The sequence below is a fragment of the Lathyrus oleraceus genome, chromosome 5 (assembly GCF_024323335.1).
Source record: "Lathyrus oleraceus cultivar Zhongwan6 chromosome 5, CAAS_Psat_ZW6_1.0, whole genome shotgun sequence".
Lineage (NCBI taxonomy): Eukaryota > Viridiplantae > Streptophyta > Magnoliopsida > Fabales > Fabaceae > Lathyrus > Lathyrus oleraceus.
Window position 1 is genome coordinate 114,224,521 of NC_066583.1, and position 11,882 is coordinate 114,236,402.

The window sequence follows — 11,882 nt, forward strand, 5'->3', positions numbered from 1 at the left end:
GCAAAGAAGATGTTGATGGAAAGTTACTATTGGATGACAATGGAATCAGAATGCTGTAAATATGTGAAGAAGTGCTAAAAATGTCAGATTTATGCTGATAAGATTCATGTGCCTCCGACTCTTCTCAATATTATTTCATCCCCATGGCCTTTCTCTATGTGGGGTATTGATATGATTGGTATGATTGAACCCAAAGCTTCGAACAGACATCATTTCATTCTGGTGGCTATTGATTACTTCACCAAATGGGTTGAAGCAGCATCTTATGCTAATGTGACCAAGCAGGTTGTGGTCAGAATTATCAAGATGAAATTATTTTCCGATATGGTGTTCCAAGTAAGATAATCAGTGTTAATGGGTCAAACTTTAATAATAAGATGATGAAAGAGATTTGTGAAGAATTCAAGATTGAACATTATAACTCTTCTCCTTACAGACCTAAGATGAATGGGGTTGTTGAAGCTGCAAATAAGAATATTAAGAAGATTATCCAGACGATGGTTGTGACATATAAGGATTGGCATGAGATTCTCCCTTTTTCTTTGCATGAGTATCATACATCCGTCTGCACTTCAACATGGGAAACCCCTTTCTATCTTGTTTATGGCATTGAAGTAGTGCTTCCTGCAGTGGTTTAGATCCCGTCAATGCAAGTCTTGATGGAAGCCAAATTGTCTGAGGTTGAACGGTGTTAAAGCAAATATGATCAATTGAATTTGATTGAAGGGAAGAGGATGACAACCTTGTATCATGGCCAATTATATCAAAAGAGAATGAAGAAAGCATTTGACAAGAAGGTTCGACCTCGTGTATTCAGAGAAGGCAACCTCATGCTCAAAAAGATCATGTCTTTCAACATTGATTCTAGGGGAAAGTGGACTCCTAATTATGAAGGCATATATGTTGTTAAGATAACCTTCTCTAGCGGTGCAATGGCTCTTACGACTTTGGATGGTGAGGAGCTCATTCGTCCTAAGAATGCCGATGCAGTCAAGAAATACTCCGCCTAGAAAAATAAAAGAACAACTCGCTAAGTTGAAAATCCGAAAGAGCGGTTTAGGCAAAAATGAGCGTCTCGGTGGATTGAAAACTCGAAAGGGTGGTCCAGGCAAAAATCAGAGACATAAACAGAAATAATCATCCCGATAGATTGGAAACCCGATAGGGCAATCTAGGCAAAAATTAGGGATTATGGAAGGTAACTGCATCAGGCCAGACTTGATCATTTGAAGCAACATTTCCTATCAAAGATTCTCACTCAATCATCCTCGACCAAAGTTTTGAGTACAACGGAATTAAAAGTTGTTAGGGAGAATAGTGGTCATTGTATTTCAATGTAGCCCTTTCCATGTATTTACCATTTTTCAACTTTGTAATGATCCATGAAGTCACGCCATTTGCGGATTACCATCCTATTAATAAAATTTGAGCCTTTTGTCCATTTGTTTGTTATTATTATCTTGTTTCAGTTTACGAAATTTCATTTATTTTTTATAATAATTTTTGAAACAAAAGATATATAAACAATTATGTTTTTGGAATTTACAAAAAAAAATATTTTCCTCTATTTTTGAATATAAAAGAGGAATGTAAACCGAAATCTCAAGGATGGTAAGTTCTTGAAGAGCGAGCTCAGTGTTCTCCCAGACATGATTTTTCTTATGAATGTATCCAGGATCATCAGTTTCCCCAACATTGAGTTTGCAGGAATAATAGAATCCCCAATGGCCAACAGATCTTCATAGAAGAGGTTGTTCGGATGTTTCTCCTCCCTGACAAACCTTTCCCTCCTTTAGAATGGAGTTCATGCTTTTAGAAGAATAACTTTGGGTCTCAAAGCAATATCTCTCTTTTCTCTCTCTAGAAGGATTTAAGCCTTGTATAAGGGTTTAACTCGTTTTACGGCTTATGATCATTCATTACAAGGTTTTCTTCAGTTGAATCCCTAGAAAGATCTCCAGTATCATCTCCACCTTGTTGAGATTAGCCGAGTATCTGGTTGTATTGTGTTATCAGTATAACCCTTTATGCCTGTTTTGTCAGCATATATATATATATATATATATATATATATATATATATATATATATATATATATATTCACACGCATATGCATAATATCATGAGGATTATTTGTGCATCTTGCATTTCTTGGTGTTTCCCCATTCTATGGTGTTTTCCTCCCCGCAGAGTGTGTGCGTCCCTCTCTCCAATAGAGTGTCGAACTTAAGTAGAAAACTCTCATCCTTTATAATTTCCCATGGAGTTTCATCCTCATGGAATGTTTTATTTTCGTTTTCCTTTCTAGTTCATTATCTGGATGGAGTTAATCCCTAGTTGAGCTTATTTTCTCATTAGATTGAGTCTTCTTTGACAATTTCTCTCCAGTTACTTTCCTGGGTAGAACTTTAGTCCCTGGAGCTTATCACCTTTTTTAAGCTATCCTTTGGCTGATAGTTAGGTAATATTTCCTCTTACCTTTGATTGATTACCTTTGTTAAGCTATCACTTTGTCAGTAGTTGGTAATCTTTCCTGTTGGGCTTATTGCCTTTGTGAAGCTATCACTTGGCTGGTAGTTGGTAATATTTACTTTTACCTTGGGTTGATTACCTTTTCTAAGCTATCACTCGCCTGGTAGTTAGTAATGTTTCCTTTTTGAGCTTATAACCTTTGATAAGCTAATACTTGGATGATAGTTGGCAATATCTCTTTTGCCTTTGGTTGGTTACCCTTGTTAAGCTATCATTCAGCTGGTAGTTGGTAATCTTTCCTTTTTGAGTTTATTCCCTTTGTTAAACTATCACTTGGCTGATAGTTGGTAATATCTCTTTTACCTTTGGTTGGTTACCTTTGTTAAGATATCACTCAGCTGGTAGTTGGTAATCTTTCTTTTTTGAGCTTATTACCTTTGTGAATTTATCACTTGGCGGATAGTTGGTAATATCTCATTTGCCTTTGGTTGATTACCTTATTTAAGCTACCTCTCGTCTAGTAGTTGGTAATCTTTCCTTTTTGAGCTTATTACCATTGTTAAGCTATCACTTGGCTGATAGTTGGTAATATCTACTTTGCCTTTGGTTGACTACCTTTGTTAAGCTATCACTCAACTGGTAGTTGGTAATATTTTCTTTTGAGTTTATTTTACCTTTATTAAGCTATCACTTGGATGATATTTGGTTATATCTCTTTTACCTTTGGTTGGTTACCTTTGTTAAGCTATCACTCGACTGATAGTTGGAAACCTTTCCTTTTTGAGCTTATTACCTTGGTTAAGCTATCACTTGGATGATAGTTGATAATATCTCTTTTACCTATGGTTGATTACCTTTTTATAAGATATCGCTCGGAGATTGGAAACCCGATAGGGGAATCTAGGCAAAAATTAGGGATTATGGCAAGTAACTGCATCAGGCCAGACTTGATCATTTGAAGCAACATTGCCTATCAAGGATTCTCACTCAGTCATCCTCGACCGAAGTTTTGAGCATAATGGAATTCAAAGTTGTTAGGGAGAATAGGGGTCATTGTATTTCAATGTAGCCCTTTCCATGTATTTACCATTTTTCAACTTTGTAATGACCCATGAAGTCACTCCATTTGCGGATTACCATTCTATTAATTAAATTTGAGCCTTTTGTCCATTTGTTTGCTATTATTATCTTGTTTCAGTTTACGAAATTTCATTTATTTTTTATAATAATTTTTGAAATAAAAGATATATAAACAATCATGTTTTTCGAATTTACAAAAAAATATTTTCCTCGATTTGTGAATATAAAATAGGAATGTAAACCGAAATCTCAAGGATGGTAAGATCTTGAAGAGCGAAGTTCAATGTTCTCCCAGACATGATTTTTCTTATGAATGTATCCAGGATCATCAGTTTCCCCAACATTGAGTTTGCAGGACTAATAGAATCCCTAATGGTCAACAGATCTTCATAGAAGAGGTTGTTCGGATGTTTCTCCTCCCCGACAAACCCTTCCCTTCCTTAGAATGGAGCTCATGCGTTTAGAAGAATAACTTTGGGTCTCCAAGCAATATCTCTCTTTTCTCACTCTAGAAGGATTTAAGCCTTGTATCAGGATTTAGCTCGTTTTATGGCTTATGATAATTCATTACAAGGTTTTCTTTAGTTAAATCCCAAGAAAGATCTCCAATATCATCTCCACCTTGTTGAGATTAGTCGAGTATCCGGTTGTATTGTGTTATCGGTATAACCGTTTATGCCTGTTTTGTCAGCATATATATATATATATATATATATATATATATATATATATATATATATATATATATATATATATATATATATATATATATATATATATATTTATATATATTCACACGCATATGCATTACATCATGAGGATTATTTGTGCATCTTGCATTTCTTGGTGTTTCCCCATTCTATGGTGTTTTCCTCCCCGCAGAGTGTGTGTGTCCCTCTCTCTAATAGAGTGTCGAACTTAAGTAGAAAACGCTTATCCTTTATAATTTACCATGGAGTTTGATCCTCATGGAAGGTTTTGTTTTGGATTTCCTTTCCAGTTCATTATCTGGATGGAGTTAATCCCTAGTTGAGCTTATTTTTTCATTAGATTGAGTCTTCTTTGACTCTTTCTCTCCAGTTACTTTCCTGGGTAGAACTTTGGTCCCTTGAGCTTATCACCTTTGTTAAGCTATCATTTGGTTGATAGTTAGGTAATATTTCCTCTTACCTTTGGTTGATTACCTTTGTTAAGCTATAACTTGGCTGGTAGTTGGTAATCTTTCCTGTTGGGCTTATTACAATTGTTAAGCTATCACTTGGCTGGTAGTTGGTTATATTTACTCTTACCTTGGGTTGATTACCTTTGTTAAGCTATCACTCGGCTGGTAGTGGGTAATCTTTCCTTTTTTAACTTATTACCTTTGTTACGCTATTCCTTGGATGATAGTTGGTATTATCTCTTTTGCCTTTGGTTGGTTACCCTTATTAAGCTATCATTCAGCTGGTAGTTGGTAATCTTTCCTTTTTGAGTTTATTCCCTTTGTTAAACTATCACTTGGCTGATAGTTGGTAATATCTCTTTTACCTTTGGTTGGTTACCTTTGTTAAGATATCACTCAGCTGGTAGTTGGTAATCTTTCTTTTTTGAGCTTATTACCTTTGTGAATCTATCACTTGGCGGATAGTTGGTAATATCTCATTTGCCTTTGGTTGATTACCTTATTTAAGCTACCTCTCGTCTAGTAGTTGGTAATCTTTCCTTTTTGAGCTTATTACCATTGTTAAGCTATCACTTGACTGATAGTTGGTAATATCTCCTTTGCCTTTGGTTGATTACCTTTGTTAAGCTATCACTCAACTGGTAGTTGGTAATCTTTCCTTTTGAGTTTATTTTACCTTTGTTAAGCTATCACTTGGAAGATATTTGGTAATATCTCTTTTAACTTTGATTGGTTACCTTTGTTAAGCTATCACTCGACTGATAGTTGGAAACCTTTCCTTTTTGAGCTTATTACCTTGGTTAAGCTATCACTTGGATGATAGTTGGTAATATCTCTTTTTACCTTTGGTTTATTACCTTTGTTAAGCTTTCACTTGGCTGATAATTGGCAATCTTGCCTTTCGAGCTTACTAAGTTATCACTTGGATGATAGTTGGTAATTTTTCCTTTTGAACTTACTACCTTTGTTAAGCTATCACTTGGCTGATAGTTAGGTGATTTTTGCCTCTAGTGGAGTTGGGTATCCCCTTTGACTGATCTTTCCCTGATGGAGTCTTGCCTTTATAAGTCTTCCCCCATTGGGCCTTTGTTTTATTTGTGCATCGGTTTCTTTCCAATACAATAGTTTTTCTCGAGTCGAGCCATTTCCTATGTGGAACTTTGTTTGTCTCCAATAGTTCTTTGTCTCGCGGTGCTATATTCCCCACAGAGTTTCTTGTCTGCAGTCATATCATAGCATAAGCATTTTTGCGGTATCTTAGAGCCAAAAATTGGGCCTTATGTATTTAAGTCTCCTTAATCTCGTCGAGACGAAGATATCAATCTTCATATCTACGAATTGAAGAAACTTAAATAGGGCCATCTATCATACCCTAATTTGTAACCGTAAGATCCCACATATCATTTGTATCCTTGCATACAAAAAAGATCACATCTTTGTTCTCTCCCTCTCATCTTTGGGGTTTCCTTTTGCATGGATCATCAATCACCTATTTATTAGTGTTTTACCTTTTTGTTTATATGTTTATTTTCTTATCTAACCACTAATTAAAATAGCAAAAATATGTCTTTTTTTCTTTAAGTTTATTGTGCAAGGTAGGGGCTTTTCTTCAAGAGCATCATACATGGTTCCTCAGCTAGGGTTTGTGTTAATTCCTCTAGTCAAAATGTGTTCAACATTGATTCTCAAGGGGCTCATTTATCAAATCATGATCTCTAAGGATCTCAAGCATCTTTCAATCTCATTTTGATTAAGAGTATCTCAAAGTTTTGTTGCTTATCTCTCGAGAGAAGTCAAAGGTTCATGTGTTTATTTCCATGACTTCTTCAACAAGTTACTTCAAAATTTGAGCAATTTAATCAAGAGACATTCAAGGACACCTTATTTTGAGTTCATATGATCATCTATGTACCTTGGAATGCAAGGAAAGTCCAAGTGCACACGCTTATTCCAAGAGGTTTGACCAAAAAATCAACTTTTGAAGTCAAAGTTCAAAGGATCACAACTCATTCAATCCTCAACATTTTTGAATGCTTATTTTTGCATATGAATCTTCTTAATATCCTCTACAACTTTTCTTTACATGACAGGATCCAATTATGCTTGGAGGATCATCAAACGTGTGGAGACATTATAGGTCATTTTTGGACTTAGTGAAATTTTATCTATTTTCAAGTGACTTTTTCTCAACTTTTAAGGATTGTAACTTCTTCAATTTTAAACATTTGAGGTTTATTATTTTTACACAATATCATTTGTGATTCCCTCTACAAGTTTTCTTCAAGGATCAAAGTCAAATAATTCTTGGAAGGCCATGTAATTCTTTGAGACATTACAAGTCATATTCAGCCATTGGGAGTTAGAATTTTCTAAGTTACATTACCAGACTTTCGTGCCTACTTTAACATGTCATAACTTTGTGCTCAAGCATCCAAATGCAACTTTTCTTGTCACATTGTGATCTTTGATATTATGTCAACCAATTGCAAGAAGAATGGGATCAAAAAGCCTCATGATCAAGATGCCCCATTGAGTTGAACATGGTGACTTGGAACTGAAGAAATCACCATGGTCCTAAATTTGAACTTCACCCATCTCAAGTCCAAGCCAAATTACCATGAATTTTGGACCTAAACATGTATGATCAAGTCTCCAGAGGTTAATTGACTCTTAAAGCGCATCATTTGGCTGAGTTTTTATGGATTGGAATTCACACTTTTCTCACTTTGTGATTAGATTCGTTTTATAGGAATTGAGCATCATTACACATGTATTTGGATCCTAACACATTCCCTATAAATAGAGGAATCCACTGCATTCATTTCCATGCTTTGGAGAGCCAGTAAATCCCTGCTTCACTTTGAATTTTTTTCAAAAAATCGATCTATCATGTCTTGAATTCTAGCTTGTTTCAATCCAATTTCTTGATTCCATTAGCATCTTGGGTCTTCTCTGAAACCTTTGCAACAATTCCCTAGCTCTAGGACCTTCTCAACTGCTCTAACCAGATCGAGCTTCATCAACTTTTGATCACCATCTGGACAAGGTAGTTCTGAGCGTCACTTGAACTCAAACAAGTTACCATAATGCAGTCATTCACTCTCTGATGCTTTCCCCTAACTTATCTTGTGTTTATTGATAGTGTTCATCATTTAATTTTATTTTTCGTGGCTTGCTTGCTTTTGAAACTTCTCTGAAATTCCCCATGCCAGATCCAACGCTCCATGTTTTTTTTTTTAATTTTTAATTGCATTTTCTTTTAAAATTCATAGAAAATTCATTTTTCATCCAAAAAATACCAAAATAATTTATAAAATTCTCTTTTATTTTTCTTCATCTGATTTTTATTTTTGCATTTTTTATTTTGTTGATTTTCTATATTTCATGGATTTTATCTTTTTTCATTTGTTTTGATTGGTTTAAAAATACTTTTATGCATTTTAGAATTCTGAAAAATTTATTTTATGCTTCTTTTTTATTTCCAACCTCCCGTAATTTTGTTGGCCGATTATTTGGTGTTTTGAAGGGCTTTATTGATTTTCTCTTTTAAAATTCATTTTAAAAATATTTTTGATGCATCTCATTTTATTTTATTGCATTTAATATTTGTTTTACTGTTGTTGACTTTTGTTGGCCTTGGATCATGGTTGTTTTGATCATACATCTCATCAAACTCAATGGATCTTGGGTGTTGATGGGGTGAAAACCCTAATCTACCAAAATGGATGATTGATATTGATGATGACTTGATCAAACCTTTGATCCAATTTTGATATGATCTCTCTTGTACTCTTGTTCTTCATCTCTTTCTTTTCCTCTTGATCAATCGGATGTTTTGTATCCATCTTGCTCGTGATGTGTGGATTGGTGCTTGATGAACTTCCATTATTTCAAATCTACTTCCTAATTGATTGTGGATCAGTTAAGGTACTTTGGATTGATGCATAAGTTAGTCCTAAGTACCATGAAGTATGGATTGATGTAATGGACTATTCTCCTAGCCTTTGTGTCTTAATCAATCCTCTTTTCTTTTTTGTGTGGTATAGCTTTAGGAGAATGATTTACATATCATTTCTCTAGCATGTATTAACACAAACATTATTATTGACCGTCCTCAGATAGTTGTGAATTCTACATAAGTCCAATTACGATTGCTTAACATAACACTAAATTTGTCCCGAAAGCAAGTCATTTTTATAAGTGAGATTGTAAGTCTCATATTCCTCATGGTATTGTATGAAAAATACTATTTCCTTTTCACCTATAAGAGCAAGTGGTATACTTGTTGATTTTATCCAAGTTGGAGCCCTTCTCATAGGTGATGTAGAGGTCCATATTTTCACAGTTGTGGATGAATAATTGAGTGTTCTCCAAAAAATAACCAATCATCTTTCATTTTTTATTAGTAACACAATTTAATAACATTTTATTAACTTTAACTTAATGTCATTTATCTTATGCTTTTACTTATTGCTATTTACTTTATGCTTTTATTTTAGCATATCATATCATATTGTTTGTGCTTATGCTATTTGCCCTTTTTCCATTCAGACTTCTTTTTCTTTTAAAGACATTAATAAAGGAAAAAACCCCTAAAAAGAAATTGGTTCTCTTGATTCATGGACTTGTGGTTACTATCATTGGCATTGTTGTTGAGTTATGGACTTAGAACTAGGATCTTGACCCTTGCTTTGAGAGTTTGTGATTTGAGACCTTGGGATTCATCTGGTACCTTCGACTTTGGACTTATTTTGAAGACTTGGCATGGGTATCTTTGGTTTCATCTGATACATGAATTATTTTTTGCTTATTTGACTTGTTTGAGGCTAATCCAAATGAGGAATTCTTGCCTGACTTATGTCACAAAGCTTTCTAACTTTATGCTTTAAGATAGTCTATTCTTCTCCTCTGCTTCTTTAATTTTCAAAATCTTCTCTCTTTTTCAAAACCTTATTATTTTCAAAATTGAACCATTTTCTCAATAAAAATGAATCTAAAATAAACATCTTTTCATTGATGGAGTATTCTCCTTAAAATGACGAAATGTCTTTTCATTAAAAATGAATAAAAAATAAACATCTTTTTTTTTTATTTTTACCACGAACTACGAGGTTTTGATCCTCTAGTGCACTTTATTGGTACGTAGGCATGAGAGTCAGAAAGTCTTGGCAAACAAAAAAATTATAAAAAACACTTCTCTTCTCATCTCCTAAATCATTTTCAAACAACACCATTTTAAAGCCAAAATGTACAGATTTTCAAAGAGGTTCATATAGAGTACTATAGATGTTTAGGGTGTTAATATCTTCCCTTTGCATAACCAACCCCCAGGCCCTTATCTCTATTTTTATTAGTTTTTTTTAAAACTTCTTTGGGTTTTATTCATTCTTTTCCCCTTTCCTTTGGAAATAATGAAAGCGCGAACTCTTGCTTTGTGAGTTAAGTTAACCAATAACTTAATCTCAAAAAATTTATCGCTACAAACCTTACACAAGCAACTTGATATTTTACATAGGTTCATCCCCAAAACCATACACCAACTTTTTATTGGTTTAACTTCCAACCTTCAAATCTATTACAATATCATAAATATTTGGTGTGTTTAGAAGTGAGGAAATCTATCCTATATATAAGAAATAAAACATTTGGCTCAAAAGGGATAAAATCCTTGGGCCTTGGTGCTTGCTAATCGATTACAACATCAACCTAATTGATTAGGTTAATCCATAAAAGGAAACCCAAATGTAAGATGTCAATTAATCGATTTATAAGCATGCTTAATCAATAGGAAGGTGTTACTCTTTGGCACAACCAAAAACAAACACAGGAGAAGAAGAAGTCGAGTTAGACAAAAATATGGTAGAAGTAAAACCAAAAAGACCCTTTAGTGACTATGGCACTCATGATTCAAATGAAATTATGTTAACCATTGTTAACCAACCGTTAACCATGACAGAGTATGAATCAAACCATGCATTGTGTAGCGGGGTATTCGTTACCATTAGAGATATTGACTAAATCCAAGGTAAATCATACAAGTCGAGTCGCCATCGCACTTCTATTTATCCAAAGGAATGGTTAGAAAGCGAACAAAAACCTAAAAGTTTTATCAAATCATAAACTAGTAAAAATGTCAGAGATCTGGGTAAAGGGGTTGGTTATGCAATGGGAAGGTATTAGGCACCCACAGCATCCTAGGTACTTCTAGGGAGCCCTTTTCACATTTGTTGCAAAGGTTGTTGTTTTTTTTTGAAAATTTATTTGTGCAAACATGATTGAAGGGATGAGAAAAGCGTGTATGTTTATCTAATGTACTACTTACTGAAAGAAGGGTCAAAGAAAATGACTCGCACGGATGTCGCATCCACTGCATACGTATCCCATCTGAATCTGAGAATCAGAGTCTTCGTAGCTCGGCTACCTATGGGTTAAAGAGGAGTGTGCTCGCTAAGACATCGCATCTTATGCCTACGTATCTCATCTAGAATGGAATCAGAGCAAAACGTAGTTCGACCACCTATGGGGTAAGGGTTGAACCACGTTACTACGCAATCTACCGGATGCTCGACCTTTGGAGACTTACTCTCCTTTAGTAGAAGGAAATAACGTGTTCTTAGGAGAAGAAAAATCAATGAGTTGGGGTGTTTAGGGATGCTTATGCAAAAAGGCAGTCCTAGATGAAGGAACCGTGCAACCTTAATTGGCATGCCACGAAAGGCTATACGAAACCTAAGAAATCGGTAACATGCGGGAAAAGTAAAGGGATCGAGAGATCTACCGTACGGATAAAGATCCGAAGTAACAACAATTAAAGAGATAAGAAACCCAAAGATCTCTCAAGCTAGCACCATCAAAGAAAGTGAGTCAGTACAGGTAATCGAAATAAACCTCCAGGTGGTATCCCACAAATAAAGTGGAACACTAGGCAAGCCATCTCTGCAAGAGTCATATGAGCCCTCACAAAACAAAACTCAACAAACAGGTTAGAGAAACAAGATAGGGTAATCAAGAGTTGCCCCCAAATCAAAATGTAACCACATGAATCATGCCATTAAAATTCACAAAAAGCTCACAAAAAGCAACCAAGGGTAGGAGGCCTAAACCTCTTGTCAAACACATGCATCAAAAGGGTATCAAATTCACCCATAATACCTCATACATTCAGAGC